The sequence below is a fragment of the Pyxicephalus adspersus genome, chromosome 7, assembly GCF_032062135.1.
Source record: "Pyxicephalus adspersus chromosome 7, UCB_Pads_2.0, whole genome shotgun sequence".
Classification (NCBI taxonomy): Eukaryota; Metazoa; Chordata; class Amphibia; order Anura; family Pyxicephalidae; genus Pyxicephalus; species Pyxicephalus adspersus.
Window position 1 is genome coordinate 37,995,059 of NC_092864.1, and position 17,756 is coordinate 38,012,814.

Below are 17,756 nucleotides of genomic sequence, written 5' to 3' on the forward strand. Positions count from 1 at the left end.
GGCATTCTTCCCGCTGACCACCATGGTAATGTATTGTGAGCTGTGGATATAGTAATATTAGAAGTGGTTCCCTAAGACTTGCAAGGTATTTCAAGAGTTTCCCAATGGAAAAAAGGCCATCACAGACTCCACTGGAGGTACAATGAAATCTGTTGTGTAGCCTAAGATTAAACTTTCATTGCCTGAAACAATCATTTGTGACTGTCTCGGGTCAAAGTATCTAGTGTGTGAAAAGAGATCCCCCAATCTTCCAAAGAAGATTGTGGGTGACATGCCCTGTTGAATAACTAAGAACCAATAACAGCTAATGTTACTGCCATTCAACTCCATCCCAGAAGCGGGTCACTCTGGCTCATTCTGCCCCTTTGACCTCTAATCTCCACAAGACAGAACAGACTGCTCAGCAGACAGCCCAATAACCTGTCAGCACACCAACCATCCACTTAAAGTGAATACCAATGATAATTTCGTTAATTTACAAAAATGTGTACTTAGCATTATTGTTCTTAATCACATGATAGAATTTATTAGTGAGATTTTGAAGTTTTCAAAATCTGATAAAAGATCTCATGGTCACATGTAATTAGTATTTTTTGACTAAAGCAGATATACCACTATCTGGACAAAGTTCTCAATCTTCACCCCACCCCTTATTGTCCTCACAAGACATATGCATAATGTAAAATATTAAGTCAATCAATCCAAAACAATTAGGTTTTTGGTACCACTTGATAATTTTTCTTATGTCACTTATGGGTTCTGTTGGTGAGATATCGACATCTGAGTTCCATCTTCTCCACACTGGCTTGTTCACTTCCATCATAGATTACTAGGCACCATAATCTACTGGGGGTGTAGGGTCTAGATGAGAACATCACTTTTAATAAACTTTTAATTCTATATAAATATAATAAATGGCACTTTGACAGTGTAAGCATCATTTTAGAAACTGTAAAAAGTATTACTGTTAATTGACCCTCAGTTGTCCAAGCACTTTTAGCAACAGCAAGACATACAGGTAATAAGGTAAAACACTAGAAAAGAAGAAGAAAAGAAAATGAAAAATGAATTTGAGTGATATCTCTATTATTTTGGGTGAAATATTAGAACCCTGCACATATTACAAGAGTTATTTATTACAAATTTACTTCTGCTTTGGAGATATTGATATGCACTTAAACTGAATGGTAAATTAAGCTCAAATGATACACTCTTATTTGTACCCTTGAGGGCTATCAAATATATTATTGGATTTTTTTTGTTATATTTGTTAGAAAAGTGCAAAAAATTTAATGTTGCTCCTGCCCAAAATTAAGGGGGTGAATCTCCTCCATGGGGATGCAGACAGCAATAAAAACTTGAACAGTTTTCTATTCTTTTTTTATCGTCCAAAACTAAAAAAAAGAAAAAGTTTTGCCAATGCATACACTTAAAGCAGACTTGTTATTGAAAGATTGTTATTGAAAGAAAATGGTATTTGCCTAATTGTAAAGCTGATCTTTGGATTTCAGTAGTTTCACCTGGAACAAGCATGCAGATGACTGTGTGATAATTAGCTGAACACGAGAGCTGCATCCTCATTTGGGTCAACGATTCAGTAAGTGTCAAAGACAAAGGATCCGAATACCAACTAGGTGATCAGAAATTTTAGAACTAAATCAACAATGGCAGCTTACATCATCTCTCAATGCAAGGTCCTTTTTTGTTAAAATAATCCCCAGCCCTCTTCTCTAATGCATTCATCCCATCGTTGATACAACAATTACATCCCTGATTGCACCATCAACTGTTTTATAGTTCGTCATTGACACCACCCTTTGATTGTCCTGTCAACATTACTGGCGCCATAGTAATATTTAATCATCATACTTGTTAAAACATCTTTATCAAAATCACAATATTTTTTTATAGAAAGCTGCTGCGTTGTTTCTGCCAAAAAAGAGAAATAAAAAAAAAGATCCCAAGCTGAACAACAAAAGTTTATAAACAATGTAAATTCCACGGGACTGACCTCAGCAATGCGAGCCTTTCACGCTGATACAAATATTTACCCTATTTTTGGCGAGCCATCTTTTGCCCACGTCCCTCTTAATCATACATCTCTCCCTGACTGAGCGAGTCTTTCCAGTACGTGATTTGCTCTGGTTAGGTTACCCTTTAACACATCCCAGAGGCTTTGTCAAAATAAGCTTGGAGTCGGACCTGTTACACGGTAACTGCCAAACAAGCAGGATCTTGGCTAATATCACAGTTATGTCTTCCTAACAGTTCCTTTTTTTAATAAATGTGTTTGCTCTTTTTTTTTTTTTTTTGACCATCATCTATAATTTAGGAATCTCATATTCTTAAAACACATAGCCAAGAATATAACTAGCAGTGCTTTCATTTCCCTTCTCTACCTTCAGGCAATTTTCTTTTTCCTTGCGTCTTTCTTCGAGGTAGTGGATCGGGGAACTGTAAGAATGCATCACTGGAAATAACACTTTTAAGGGGAATATAAGGCCGTCTGGATTTTTAATAAATTCATCTGCTCTGAATCCTGTGAGCTGAATTATTTAAAGTTATAAGAGAGCCCCCTGTTGTAAGGTGACAGGGAAAAAAATGACATATTTTCCTGTTTGGTATAACTGGCTTATTCAATAAATAGCAACCATGCTGCTGAACACGGTGCAGTAATCTATTGCAGCCGATATAGAGATATGTATGAGATTTGTGTCAGCTTGATATAAAGAAAGATAAGCTTAAAGCGTATGTAAAACCAAATACTGAAGTTGTCTGAACAATATCCTTTTTGCCTTGTAAATGTAGCTTTTTGATATTGGTGAGAATAAATTTTTAATGAAACTCTGCTGCTATAATATATTCTTCAGACTATTTATACCTGCAAAAAAAAGACTGTGAATTCTCCCCTTTTTTTGAAAGTTGAATATGGCTTCATTCAAAAAGAAATGAACATCTGGAATCATCTTCCAGAGGTATCAATCTTCAGGGTCCCCCATAACTCATTGATTGCTCCCCCTGACCTAAACTCATTACATGATACAGTATTGATATGGAGGTAACCAGTGGGAGCTGCAAGGGGACCATGGAGATTGGCATCAGTCTTAAATGGGGACATTTACTCTAGTTGTATTGGCAGACAAAGGGTCAGAACACCAACCAGTCAATCAGTAATTATAAAACCAAGTCAGCAGTGGCAGTTTATATCATCTCTCAATACAAATTTCACTTTAATTATAACTAAACCAAAGACCCCTTCTCTAAAGCATTCACTCTTTCCTTGATGCAGCAATTACATTCCTGATTCCTTCCTTTGACCCAGCTCATTACATGTAACAGTATTGATATGGAGGTAACCAGTGGAAGTGGCAGGGGGACCAGGGAGATCGGCATTAGTCTTGGTTGTATTGGCAGTTTAAAAAACACCTGTTGTTCCAGCTAAGTTCAACTGTATTTGTGCCCTTTAAAAAAAATTTCACCAGCTTTCTTCTATAAACTATAAGCATCTGTTCTGCCATTGTCACCAAGCAAAGTGGTTACAAAAACGCTGCAGAAAATGCAAAAAGGTGGAAAAAGTCAATTGTGTGATTCTCAGTATTATAACAATCCTAATCTTTTCCATTTAGGTCTCAGGTCTACTTTAAGTTGCAAAGGTAACTTGAAGGAAGCATGTTTTATTTTTGATGGCTTGGTATTTCTACCTTTTGGGTATGAAAAAAAATATGTAGTCACTTAATTTAGATTTTTTGTAAGAGTAGCAGATTTAAAATATTAAAAAACTCGCTGTTTTAGTCCTGCACAAATAGGACATCAGCAAATAATACACGTGGGTGATTTGTGACCATAATGGATAATCTGTGCACTGCAAGCTAAGGAAAGATAAGTGACTGAGATGAGACTGACATCAAGTAGTGTAAACTTTCTTATGGTAGCCATACCCTATGCTATTTTTCTGATGTTTTTGACAAAACAATAACAATTAATCAGAATTCAATCAAAAAAGTATTGATCTTTGGGTAGAATGTGAATCAAAAACTGTATCAGGAACAACATTTTTGAATAAGTTTTTTTTAATCCAGATAAATAACAAAAAGAATGAATGGTAAATCAAATACTTGTAGTCATTTGCAAAGGATTAATTTTTGTTGATCACAATATTAATCCAAAATACCATTGAAAGAATATTGAATAGTGTGTCATTAGCATTACAGTACAATGAATAATACCAGACATTTGTACTTTAAATGTCAGTTGTGCTGCAATGCTCATGTGTTAACACAGGACGTTCTGATGTTCCATAGGAGAGGGCAAAAGAACTCATCAAACTCCTTCTACTCCTTTCATTGTCCAATCACAGGCTAGAGGAGGAGCAACACCTGTAAATGTTAGTGAACTACACCAGATCAAATCCAATCTTCTTCCCAGCCAGACGGGGCTGTGCTGTTTGTCTGAGCTGTGTCAATTTCAGAAATAGCTGGACAAAAATAAAAAATGCTTCTGCAGGCAAAGCAGCTCATTTCTATGTTAGCTGAAATTCGCCACCATAAAGAATTATCATTCAGCCTGTATCAGTTATACCCGACAGCTAGAATGCATCGAAGGACGATAGTGCATCAAGCATTTTTTTATGTACAGAATACTGGATTGATCGCCTTGTCCTTTTTATACAACCCTCCGTATAACTTTCACTTTATAATATTATTAAAAAAAAATCAGCAACTCATAGGAATAATTTGCTGTTTATTTTTTCAGTGCTTCTTTTGCTGTTCCATCAGGAATTTTGTATTAGTGTCCCAGAGGCTCAATTTTATGAAACATCACTAATATAAAATAGTCAAATGCAGTCAATAAGCCAGCTTACCGGATGAATTTATGTCACATAGCTGTATTAGGATATGGTCAAAGCTGTGTCTGGAAGGCTCCTCTGGGTGAGCATCTATGACAGTAGTCCTATATGGACAAGGGATGGCTCATGAAAGTTGCTGCTCAAAGATCCCAAGGAAGAATGCTTGGTGCTCTGGTTCATGTGCCCAAAAAAATTAGGAGTCTATAGTTCAGCTTCTATGTTCAATCAGTAAGAGTCCCCCTTTAAAATAAACCCAGGATAAGAAAGTCACTAATGTTAAAAAAAGAAAAACCTGTCTAAATCCTACTCTGTGGCACAGCAGTTATGCAAAACCAAAGTATAACTAAAGGCAAAACTTTTTCCATTTTGTATAGAGTTGGAGAGGGTTAAAACCACTGGTTTGTTTGCCATCTATGACTCATTAGGGACATTCCTTGTTACTGTTCTGCTTGCGCAACCTTTAGCTGCTGCTTGCGAGGATGTGCAGTTGTGCAAATACGTGACCATATACAAAACTTTGTGTACACTCACAGCCTAATGCGCATGCACACACTAGATGCACTATGTGTATGAACGAACAAGAGTGCACAAACACACACCAACCATGCCTTACAAGGGTTATTTAAATCTCTCCAGTTCTGGCAGAGGTTGCTGGATCCTCAGTGTATTTACTTGCTATTCTCCCCAGTATTCTCTCTGTCTAATTTACTGAATTTTGATCTTGACCTGACTTTGCCTCTGTTTGCCACCATCCCTGACCTCCCTGCCATCCCTGTCTTTGACTTTGCCTCTGACCTTGGCTTGTTTACAACCATGCCTCCTTCCTGCCTGGTGCCAGTCTGCCTGGTATCTAGACTAAAGCCAGCTGACCCTACTTGCCTCTGGTTTAGGCCACAACTTGGTGACTTAATTATAACAAAGTATTTTGATGGCCACTAGGGTTAGTCGCCCATCCACCCTTCTAGGGTGCTCTGGTAGAGGTACCAGATGTCACCTATATTTTGTGCCTCAGGTAATCTTGTGTCACCTACCAGGAGGCAATCTATAACATTTTTCTTTATCTCCCTATTCCTGGTCTAGGGGCAAATCAAATATTTACCAGTGTACACGACATTCAAAGAAGTTAAATCTTCCTAACTTGTTACACAGACAGCAATGAAAACCTGAAGGTCGTTCTATCCCCTCACTATTTTATCCAAAAAAATGTACTTTAGATATGCTTAATGAAGATCAAGACTAAACCAGAGAAAAACAATCATATTTAAATGAAAGGAAATAGACAAAGCAGTTATATATATAGGATATATATATATCTTCACACAGCCCACACATGCATACAAGAAAAGAAACTAGGTAAGGGTCTAAATGCTGCTGTAAAAAATTGATTCCTTGAGCCCTGGTGGTCTGGTTCAGATCAGAGTCTTTGGTTCCAAGCAGTTTTTGGCATTTAGTAATGAATTTTAATACAATTCCCTTAGACTATGGGATAAAAATGGTTTAATATGATGTATGTACTGAACTGTGGACTCTGAGCCAAGGCTCTTGCAGCTTTTATCCCAAAACAGTCATAATGGACAGGTCTTGTAGTTAATGTTATCACAGGACTAAATAATGTTCTTCTGGGATCATCACATGTGCATGTGGCTCGTTCTGTGCTGGCCTATAACCTAACTGTGCATGAAAAGCATCCATTGTAAAGTGGACCTGTCTGAAAAGAAATTGTGGAGGCTAAACTACCAACCTCACCATTTGTTTTTATAATGCAATGTTTTTATGCTTTGTTTTTGGAGTGACAGACTTTCTATTGTTTCGTAGAATGCTTCACCCTGTTGAGTAATTTATCCTTAACTCCAGTGGTGCCATGGAGGAGAAGTGATTTGATCTATTCATAGTGGTGTCAGAGAAACAACTAAGCCCCATTTATTTAGTAGTCTGTGAAAGAGATAGCCCCGGTACAGATGTCAGAATATTGTCAGTACAGATGTCAGATTACTGTCGCTGGAAACAATCTTTCATGACCCTTTCTAGTAACAGATGAAAGAAGGACACATAGCAGCATCCTGTTCCATGGAGAGGGAATGGGGGAGGATGAGGGAGCTGCACCCTGCTGTACTCTCCTCCATAGAAAAGTTCAATCCCGAAAGGTCATTCATCAGTCTGCCAAGGGACGCTGATAAACGATATTAGGGGACTGCTGTACATCAGATTTTCACCTGAAGCGAGCATGACCATTTGTCACAGACAACAATCATCTGATGTGAGTAAATAGCTTTAGAATATAGCTCAGGTTATTACAGCTTCTTGTCCTTTGACACCTGTACCTTCTCACTTCCTGTCTTGGTACCACTGGCTCAGCAAGTGAATGGAAGTCTTCCCAATGAGGACACGGGTATGAATAAGGAAACACTAGACATAATGGGCCTGATTTATTAAATCTCTCCAGGGCTGGAGAGGATACAGTTTAATCAGTGAAGCTGGGTGATCCAACAAACCTGGAATGGATTTCTTAAAAGTAATTTGCTATTTGTTAGCAAATGTTTTCCATCCTGGACCAAATCCATCCAGGTTTGCTGGATCACCAAGGTTTTCTGATGAAAGTGTATCTTCTCCAGCCTTGGGGGGCTTTAATAAATCAGACCCAATGAAAGGTTTCATATACAATTCATATTTTGCAGTATATGTGAAGCAGTAAACTAATTTTAGGGGTATGAAGAAACCCTTCATCAAAGCTGGATTACAGCAAAACCTGTATTGGAGAAATAAGGATTTCTGATGGAATATATTAACCGAAAAGCTGCCCACTCTAGTGTTAGGTTTGGCAGGGCATTTGATACCCCCAAAATGTTGCTTTCTTGTTATAGGCTAACATCACTAATCTGCTGCATCACAAGTCCAAGCAATAACTGTTAGCCTGCTATGCAAGCTCCTAGGTGGAAGTTAGGCAACACAACTCATATTCTTAATAAGCAGCCAAACAGCCAAGTACACCTGACAGGCTGACAACACAGTTGCTAATTGCAGGGCAGTGGCTTAGTGTTGTCAGCTTATAAAATAAAATTCTGATACTAGCAGAATTTGCAGGTTACAAACTTTGTAACAAAACAATTACCTTGAGAAAACTATGTAAACTGAGGCATAATGATAAACATATACAAAAACAGATTTTGGATCTATATTCACATTATTAAAATTAGAAGCTTTAAAAATAATGTATCTCTTTCTTTACATTGTCAAATATCATAAATGTATTCACACAGAACTGCTGTTACTGAAAAGATCACTTTTAACTATTTTGTATCTTTATTCATTAAAATGTAAGCTGAAGCTTAAGCTTTTTGCTGTATGGAACAGGAAGAACTCCTTGGGGGAGGGCTACATTTATGATTCCAAACCTTTAAAGATCAACTAAAGCAAAATGAAACAAGGAAAATTCTAATAGCAATCAGGTTGATAAGTGAATACAAATAGTCTATAGAAGCAAACTAATGGACAGAATAAAACACACCGCACTACAATGTTTTCACTTAATCTCTGAATTCAGCCAGTGGAAGGGCCAATCAGATGTGGGCATCTGCCACCCATAGAAAGAACAATACATGCCAGACTACATTTGCCAACATCACAGTGGAAGCAGTGGGTCTGATTTACTAAAGGAATTTAAAGCAGATGTAAACTAAAATTTTTACCTTACATAAAAGGGTAGACATTGATTTTATAAAAGGTAAACATTACCTTTTTTTGGGGGGGTGATTAAGAAGCGAAGGGGGATACAGGGATGATGCGGATGGATTGACAGATCTGCGAAAGTAAAGGTCAGTAAGATTTTTAGAATGGGGGTGAGAAATAACTTTTCAAAGGATGCCCACAATATTAAGTTTTCTATGTGAACAGCCAATAGTCCTTTAATAAATCAACACGCAGTGTCTAACAGTGTCTATATGCAGAGGGCCAACACTTGTGGTGAGCAATTTTAGGACCTCATTTTATTGCCAGGAAACCTAAAGCCATGAGAGGTCAACGTTGTATGGGATTACTGCACATTTACAGCCAAATACAGTGGTACAATGTATTTTTCAATTTGTAAAGTTCAGCTTAAAAAGGTAATCCTTTAATTTCTCCTAAACAACATGATTGCTTTAGGAATTTTCCTTCTTCGAATTTGGGTTTCGTTGGGCTTTAACACAGTTAATAATGCTTTTCATAGAAGCAAAGAACAACTGGTCAGAATGCAACATGATACAGGCTGCATGTCTGCATCAATAAAACATTGTACACATGTGAAAACTATTGATCGTTTTAACCTAATAAACATTTCACAATCCCTTACTGTATTTTTATGTTCTGTGACATGAATCAAAATATTCTATGCCACAATGAGTGGTTTTCCATCTCTTGCAGAAAGAGGAAAGAATGTGCTGGCATTCAGCTTGACTTTTATTTTTTGGGGACTGGCGGCTGTACAGACAGATCAATGCAGTTACTGGGAGAAACCAAGTAAAACATTGTTCCCGGGCCCTCCTTCAACTGTATAATGTTAACATTTGATGGATGTAAAATAACACTGTGTTTTTATATCCTGCTCAATTACAGATGCTGAGGCAAATCTATTCATCCCTTAATGCCCTTTTGCCACAGGTTAATTGGCTAGCAATTCTCATAGGACAACCTATTTTTGTCAAAAAGCACCCCTTGCTTGGCCAGGACTTCTTTAGGAAAATCTAAACTTATTGGAAGGTATGTGTTGGTAATGCTAGCCATACACTATGTAGATCCGCCAATTTTAACTAGGGTTATGTAGAACCTCGGGGTTCCTCTAAAGTGTTTGCCAGGAGTTCCTTGAGCTGTGGCTGGCTGTCCCCCCATTTAATGATATCTGCATAGTCCAATCTCTAACGCCACTTGGCAAAGCCCCAAGCTCAACCCCAAGTATCTTTTTACTTGCCATCACCACCACAAATATGCACATTAAGGGCATTTTACATACTGATCACCAATGTAAGGTGCATTTTTTTAAATAATTTGTTTTAGCAGGGGTTCCCCAATACCAAAATAGGGTACCCCAAGGATGAAAAAGGCTTAGAGAGCCTTATGTAGATGTAGGAAAGAATATAGATTAGACATAACGTGTTTTCATCATTACCAAATCATTTTGCTAACTGGGTTACACATGGAATAAATTCAAAAATGTTGATCATAATTATGATTGCAAAACGTTTTCTCTCTAACAATGTGCAGATTTGTCAGGCTGACATCCACCTTTAGGAAAGCTCAAGGATTCTTCAAAGCTTTAATGAAGCTTGATATTTCAGGTAAATGAATGGGCAATGCATTTCCTTTAATGTGATTCTTCAGTTGAATGTGGAATTTTTGCAAAACGTCTGCTGAAATTCATCCATATGTACAAGTCTGCTAAAATGTGTCCAAATCAATTCACAGCTGTAAAGATTTTCCTCACTGGTGCAACAGAAATGCATTGAAACTCAGACTATTGTCCATTTTTGGTCCATGTTGCACCCTTCCAGTGATTGTTGAAATACTCTTTATACTCAGTGTTATTACATATCAAAACAAACCTCAACACACGTTGATGCACACCTTTGACATCTTCATGACGCATATCCTAATGCATGTGTCTATTATGATGACTCTATCCTACTCCCATTGCTAAATAACAGATCCTCTGCGTTGTCATAATAGTGTAGGGAATCCTGAAAGAGGCATAAACCAAATTTGATCATGACCCGATTAGGCCCTTTTATTACAGTGCATACTATCTGACATTTAGCGTTCTGGCTGAAAATTGAAAGTTGACTTATTTCTACCTATGGCAATACTCCTCTTCTGGCCAGAGCCTAAAGATGCCATTGCTACCTTACTACTGAGAGAGCTACTGTCAATGGTAATACTAAGTTGCTATGGGCTATATAATCACAAGTTTAAAAAGAAGCGATAGTAGTTGCAAAAATATATAACATGGCAGTAACAATGATGAAAACATGCAGCAAATTTCAAGTGTATTTAGACCCAAAAATGTTTGAACTTAGTGTATTTCTTCCAGACCTGTATAGTGACACAGTGTGAAACGTTTCCTATGTTCAGAAGCTTAATCAAGACTGGTCTCTATGACTGGTTGTAAATCCACCACCCTTTAGTTTTCTACAGGAATCTTCTAGTGATTGGGCCTGCTGGGTCCTTCCTATAGCTTTGTGCATTATGTACCATGTTAAAGAATGGGGGAAATCCCTATCAGCACTATGGCAGCTAACACCAGATCAATTTGTAGTAGTAAATAGATTTTCTCATACTCATATTCAGCGAATCCAAAAAGTTATTTTGGATTTGAAGAGTTATATATACAATCCCAAATCTTTCATCTGGAGTTTTCAGGCTTTGTGGCCATTGTTTCATCCAAGTGTTGCTTGCATTGACATACCATTCTGCAGTTGTCTGAGGTTTGCTTTCACACATATCCCTAATGTACTGGTAGTTTTGCATTTTATTTGACATTACATATGCGTCATGTGCTGTAGGTACCCATATAACATGCTCTGTCATCAGGGACTTTCTGAGTCCTTTCATCTTCTTAATGGACTGTGCTTTACTGATATCTGTGACCTACCTGACTATAAGCCTTTAAAATTTAATTCACGTTACATTTAGGCGAGTCATAAACACCATTTAGGTACCAGTGTTCCACTCCGCTCAGTCCCCGTGGTAATGTTTTTGTTTTAATGAAGCCATTTGCAACTTAAGAGGAAAAATATTCCATCTTTGATTGAATATATTTGTCAGCTTTATTCCCCGCTGACGTTTTCATGTGAAAACTTGGATAAAAGTACGGGATGGCAGTTTACCAGCTAGGATAAAAGTTTCAATCTGTTCCTACTCTCATGATTAACTGGATAAATGGCCTCTGAAATTCATTTAGAACAAAACATCAAAGTTAACCCTAGGAACCACCAGAACGAAAATTGCAAGCCAAATGTTTTCACAGAGTGAGAGGAAAGGTAGAAAAATCTGCTCTGATGTTGGGTTTGAAGGCGGTTTTCCAGACGTTAAATGCGTTTGTTTTTGCTTACTGCGTGTACATTTGTTTTGATTTTAGACCAAGGGTATTTTAGTAATTTGTTTTATTGCTGTCAGTGTGATTTCTTTTCTGTTCTTTGATCCTTTCTTATTGTATGTCACATTGTTTGTGGAATCAGTCACATAGAAATAATATGATTAGTGTTTCAGAAAACACATCATGGAGCATGTGTGCCTGAGTGTATATACTGGATATATACATACATATATATATATAAAACCTGAGATAAAATACCCCCTTTAATCACGATCACTTCTTTAAATGTATACTTAGTACCAGCTCCTTGCAGTCCATATACAGTCTGTACAGCAAAAGAAAAAGCATCCAAAAGAGCCAATTCATTTTATTGGAGTTGAAAGGAACATGCTAACAGAAGAGAGTAGAGTTACATGGAGATGAGCAGAGTTACAGAGAGAGATGTGACATATATAGAGAGTCACAGGGTGTGGGAGGGAGAAGGAATGAAGAGTCATTTCTATTAGGAAGCAACAGCAGTTGTTCTCCCTGGTCATTTAGTGATCCAGTAACACTACACTATGTTAGTGGACATTTGTTATTTATTTTCTTGTATTGTCTTTTTACTGTTTACGTGTATTGACCCTGAAACAGGTAATGTATTTGTTTCCATAGATTAGAAATCACATGGGACTTGTTAAGCAGCCAAGGAATAGCTACAACGTGGATTCTTTGGTCTGTACAATTTTAATATGATGTCAAACTGTTCGATCCGTTCATAAAAGATAGGTGAGTCCAGACACGTGCAAAAAATTTGCTGACAAATGTACGTTGTTTCCAAAAATTAATTACCTGTAAACTTGAAATGATTGACATTTTGTTTGCAAAAACACTATGCATCACAAACAATTTTTGTCTGCAACTTGTTAACACTCACTTCCTGTCTGCATGCACTCCAGGGATGGCAGCATGATATTTCTCATACAGCAATTGGGCGGGTATACTAATAGTGAAAGCAGTGGATCATACCTACATAATAAATGTGAAAAGATCACTTGCTTCCTTGAAAGCACATGTAAAAGGATGACAACACTGGGACATAAAAAAGGGGATCAAGAATATGGTGGCACTGGTGAACAGAGCAGTGAGAGGCATCCTTAATCCATCACTGCTAAATGAGCAAGCAGGCTGGTAAGTACAGTTGTGCTTTAAAAGTCTGCTTTTGTGGGCTGTAGTAACCATTTTAAAAAGGACAGACTTCTGATTAGATGTTAATGGGGTGGTCATGCTTTTGATAATTCTTAAAAACCATACTATGCATTCCAAAAATTCTGGAACAATAAAGATAAACACCTATTAGCACATAGTGGGAAGTTAAAGGACAGTCCAGTCCCACTGCCAACCCCCAGGGGCTCTTTAGGTAGTTGATGTAAGGCCCTGGTCCAGCACCAATGCATCAGTCTCCCAATCCATCGACACACTATTTGCCTAAAGCAAGTCCCCACTCAGCTTCCAGAGGCAAGATGTGCCATCCCAGTACACAGTTGCCCCTGGGACTCGCACTGACATAAGGGATGGGATAGCATATGGGGAAGGACTCACATGACCAAGAACCCATTGATAAAGCAGTACAGGAGATTCCAGCACAAGCAAGTCCAGAATACAGAGCCAGAAGTCATACATGGGTAATCAGTCCACCAGACAAGTCATCCAAAGGCAAAGACAGGCACAAGGTCAGTCCAGACAGCACACAATCCCTGGGTCAGAAACAGGTCGGGTTAGTAACAATAAATCTAACCAATAAACTATTTACATTTTTCTTTCATCTGAAAACGGAGAAAGGAATTAGGTTAAAGAAGAGGGGACAGAGAAGTTTGGTTCTAGAATGGGGACATGTCTACCAAATGAGGGCAAGCTGGAACCCTTACACTTTTACACTATGGTTTATATTCCACTCAGGATGCTCTGAGCATGAAAATATCCCCCCATGTTTGTAAGGGTTTTGATGAGGCTTTGATTTGCTCTGACAATCCACACTTACACTGGAGGATAAAAAGAGCTTCTTTCCAAAATACCCCATAGTGAGTGAATGAATGTGGTAGGAACATTGTGAGCTCCATCAGAGCATTGAACTGATATAAATTGTTCTATGTACTTTCTACAATGTTATGCAAGAAATTGGCATTACATAAATACAAGTAATAAAAAACACAGACCTTGCTGAAATGTAGGGAATGCTGCTCCAATCTGGTATTGTTATTTGTGAATGTTAATTCCACATGTCCTGAATATTGGCCCTATCCCTACTTTCCAAGCTATGTACCATTTAACACAGAAGCATTTCACAAACACATATATGAACTGCCATCATTTACTGGGTTAAAATAGTCAAAGCTTTAGTTTCTTTTACATCCTATTTTTTTTTCTTTTTTAATCAAACTTTCCCTTTTGTCTCCCTGGGGATAAACAAATGGACAGCCTCTGTCTCCAGCGTCCCTCCTTCCATTACCATCACAGCAGAATGCATCTGAGACTGTAATAATTCAGTGATGAAATACAAAATGTCGCAAAGCCATCTCTTTTAAAGTGAGCTGAGATTTTGTTATGCCATTTTAGGTGCATTAATGGCTCCAAAAGTCCCACGGAGTATCCTAATGTGAATTTAATGAGCTGATAGCGTATAAATGACGGGATGGCGGGGTGAAGGTGACATAACCTTTTTCTTCCTATTTGATGTCTGCCTTTTGAAAAACTACTGAACTCCTCACAATGCACTGTATTACTAAGTGCTGCATTATTCAGAGCTGGCCTCCTGCTTTCATAATGTCATAATCAATATAACAAATAGTGTGAACATTTTTTTACATATTACTTTATAATGAATGAATCAAAGGAATACCATTTCCACGGTCCTTTTTTTTCTTACCAATGAAAGTGAAATTTCAGTCTAATTGAGAAGGACAATATTCTTTCCAAGTCAAATCTAGGGTTTTACAAAATTACATTACCTACCTCTTTCTTCTAAATACCAAGGCAGACCGTGGTGGATGATTTTGTAAGACTGACTGTAAGTGTGTCTTACACTAAGTGTGACAGTCTGATTGAAACATAAGAGTCTTGCTGCAATAAAAGAAATATTGCAATCCACAACCACCTCTCGTAATGGCCTATTTGCTTTTTTTAACACACACACACATTAACATGCATTGTCTTAAGGTAGTCCATTAAAATAAAATGAAATAACAAATCACTTATGTCCAAAGCTGCGCACAATCTTTTTTTGAACACGGAAAATGGAAGTCAGGTGTCCTAATGTGTTTGGTTAGCATTATGAATGACACGACAATCCCCAGGCATTTTTGCGCATTGTGACAGTGAGTTTGTTCCAAAAGTAGGGAACTTTGAATCTGATCAAAATATTTAGCAGTTTTGACAATCATAGGACATGGGATTTAGTCTCAATTTCTTGTTTTTAATAAAGTGATGGAAGGGTTAGAACACCTGTACAATTGTATTCTCTGGCCACATTGAGGAGTCTTTTCCTGACTTTCTTCTTACTTTTCCAGTGACAACATCTGAAATCCCAAAAGGGGCACATACAAGTGCTGTTTGACAAGTAGTGAGCCTAACATATAAATAATAAAAATATTTGTAATAATAACTCTGTAAAATAATAAAATATAAACCTTAGATGAAATTTGACCAAAAAATATATCTATATATATATATATATATATATATATATATATATTTTTTTTTTTTTTTAACAAATTTAAAAATTGCATGTATCTTTTTTTTTTTGGATGGAGAAAATCGAGCACAGAGCGGTCATCAAATCCCTTCACTTAAAGGGCCTAAACTAAGGAAATTAATGAAGAGATGCAAGAAGTGTTAAAAGATGATTCTCCTTCTTATTCCAAATTTGTGGTTTTACAACAGAGTGGAACATTTCTCTTCTTGTAAAATATACTCATAAACATCTAGACACATTGGGCCTGATTTATCAAAGCTCTCTATAGAAAACAGACTATCATGGGTGAACCTGGGTGACCCAGCAAACCTAGAATGGATCTGGTAAAGGATTGAAAACATAGCAAATAGCAAATTGTTTTAAGAAATCTATTCCAGATTTGCTGGATCACCTATGGTAGTCTGTCTTCTCCAGTAATGGAGAGGTTTGATAAATTAGACATATTGCTGTTATAATACAGCAATTTTTCCAGTCACAATATGTGTTTTTCATAAATCTGTGAAAGCAAAATATTTAGGTGTCTATACACCAGTTAAGATCTTCTGATGGAAAGTAAACAGTTTGTTTTGATGTTTGATGGTATGTACATAAAGGGGACCGTTTGAAAAAGTTGATGCTCTAGATTTAAAATTTGCCACAGGCTTACTTTAAATGCACAGTCAAGTTTAGCAATACAAATTGGTCCTAAAATGACTGCCAAACTGTTCAGGTTCTTCTAAAAACAGTATAATAAGTTGGTGGAGCTATGGACCACAAAGATGGGTCATTGGAGAAGTGTCAGTGAAAAAGAAATGCAGACCAGATATAGAGACCAGAAGATGACATTCCATTGCATGCTCTATGAAGAATAGACATCACTGTAACAGTGAAGATGTTTGTTCTTTGAACTAGACCTAATGTTTAAAAGCTTGCTGTTCCCACAGGTTTACAAAGCTTCCTGATAAAGGTCCTATAAACAACTTTACCCCTTGCAAAAATTCCAGCTTTTTTAAGGCAAAAAAGCTGAATGATATACTACGTGTAAAAAATGATTTATAACCTTCTAATGGACAGAATTAGTAGCACTTTCATATTGCTTGTATAAATAAAATATCCTACCCCTAATCATACTTTCTAACATGCCCATGTTGTTTCTTGTAATACATTAAAAATAACACAGGAATGACAGAGGTCCGACAGACACAAACTGAGAGACTACAACCAATTCCAGCACTTAAGACTCCCAAAGTGATTTTGTGTTCATATAACCAGCAAATGGTTCATTTTGTTGAATAGGATTGTAAGTAAACATAAATACCAATAGTAATTATGTGTACAGGCAATATAAAAGTGGTATTAATTCTGCCTATTAGAAAGAAGAATGTTTCTTTTTTGCACATGGCAGATCAAACAGCTTTTTTGCCTCAAAAAAGTTGGAATTTTTGCAAACGGTGAAGTTGTTTATAGAATCTGTATGGCGGCCAAGTGACAAAGCAAACAAATCGCATGTGCTTGACTACAAGCTTGTACATATTGTTCGAAGGTTTCCAAGGCAGGTCAAAATTTATTAAATGCATTAGTTCAAGAAGAATGTCTATCAGGGACAAATATTTGTTCCCAAAAGAACATTTTCATGATCCCTTTATAGAAACATTGTGCTATTCCCAATTTTCCATGTTGTTTTAAATCATACAATGTTTTAAACAAGATGACAGATGACACTGAATTATCTACTTGGGTATAAAAGTGAAAAGATAGGATCTTGAAGCCAGAGTTATACAGGGTCAGCATATGATGCAAACACATTGGGTAATGTTTTATAGTCATAGTCTCCTGTTATTTGAAATGATCATTCTGTTGTATTGTAAACCTCTAGTTTTGGTTGAAAATGAAATGCCAACGCCTACCATTAGTTGTCAATATAATGCATTTTGTGTGCTCAGGGAGCTCAAGAACCAGTAGGAACTTTGTTCAATAACCTCAGCTCATGCCATAAATCAGAACTGGGGTATGCCTCCCTGCAAGTTCCCGAAATTCTGCACCCATCTGCATCAACAATTCAAGGAAAGCTGTACTCCAGACAGAAGAGATGAACACAGTTTAAATCCATACATGGTGGGATTTGCATTTCTGCTCAT

General features: G+C 37.2%; 1 long non-coding RNA gene across 2 annotated transcripts in view; it reads left to right on the forward strand.

Moving 5' to 3' along the window:
* Positions 1-1,523: 1,523 nt before the first annotated feature.
* The window catches only part of LOC140334540 (uncharacterized), a 165,657-nt gene continuing 149,424 nt past the window's right edge, over positions 1,524-17,756 (forward strand). The window contains exons 1-2 of one of the 2 annotated variants that reach the window (XR_011921583.1): positions 1,524-1,597; positions 12,564-12,677. This is a non-coding gene — a long non-coding RNA (uncharacterized lncRNA). Of the gene's footprint in view, positions 1,598-10,119; positions 10,156-12,563; positions 12,678-17,756 lie in introns of those variants that run through there. The other variant, XR_011921584.1, reaches the window with a different exon arrangement.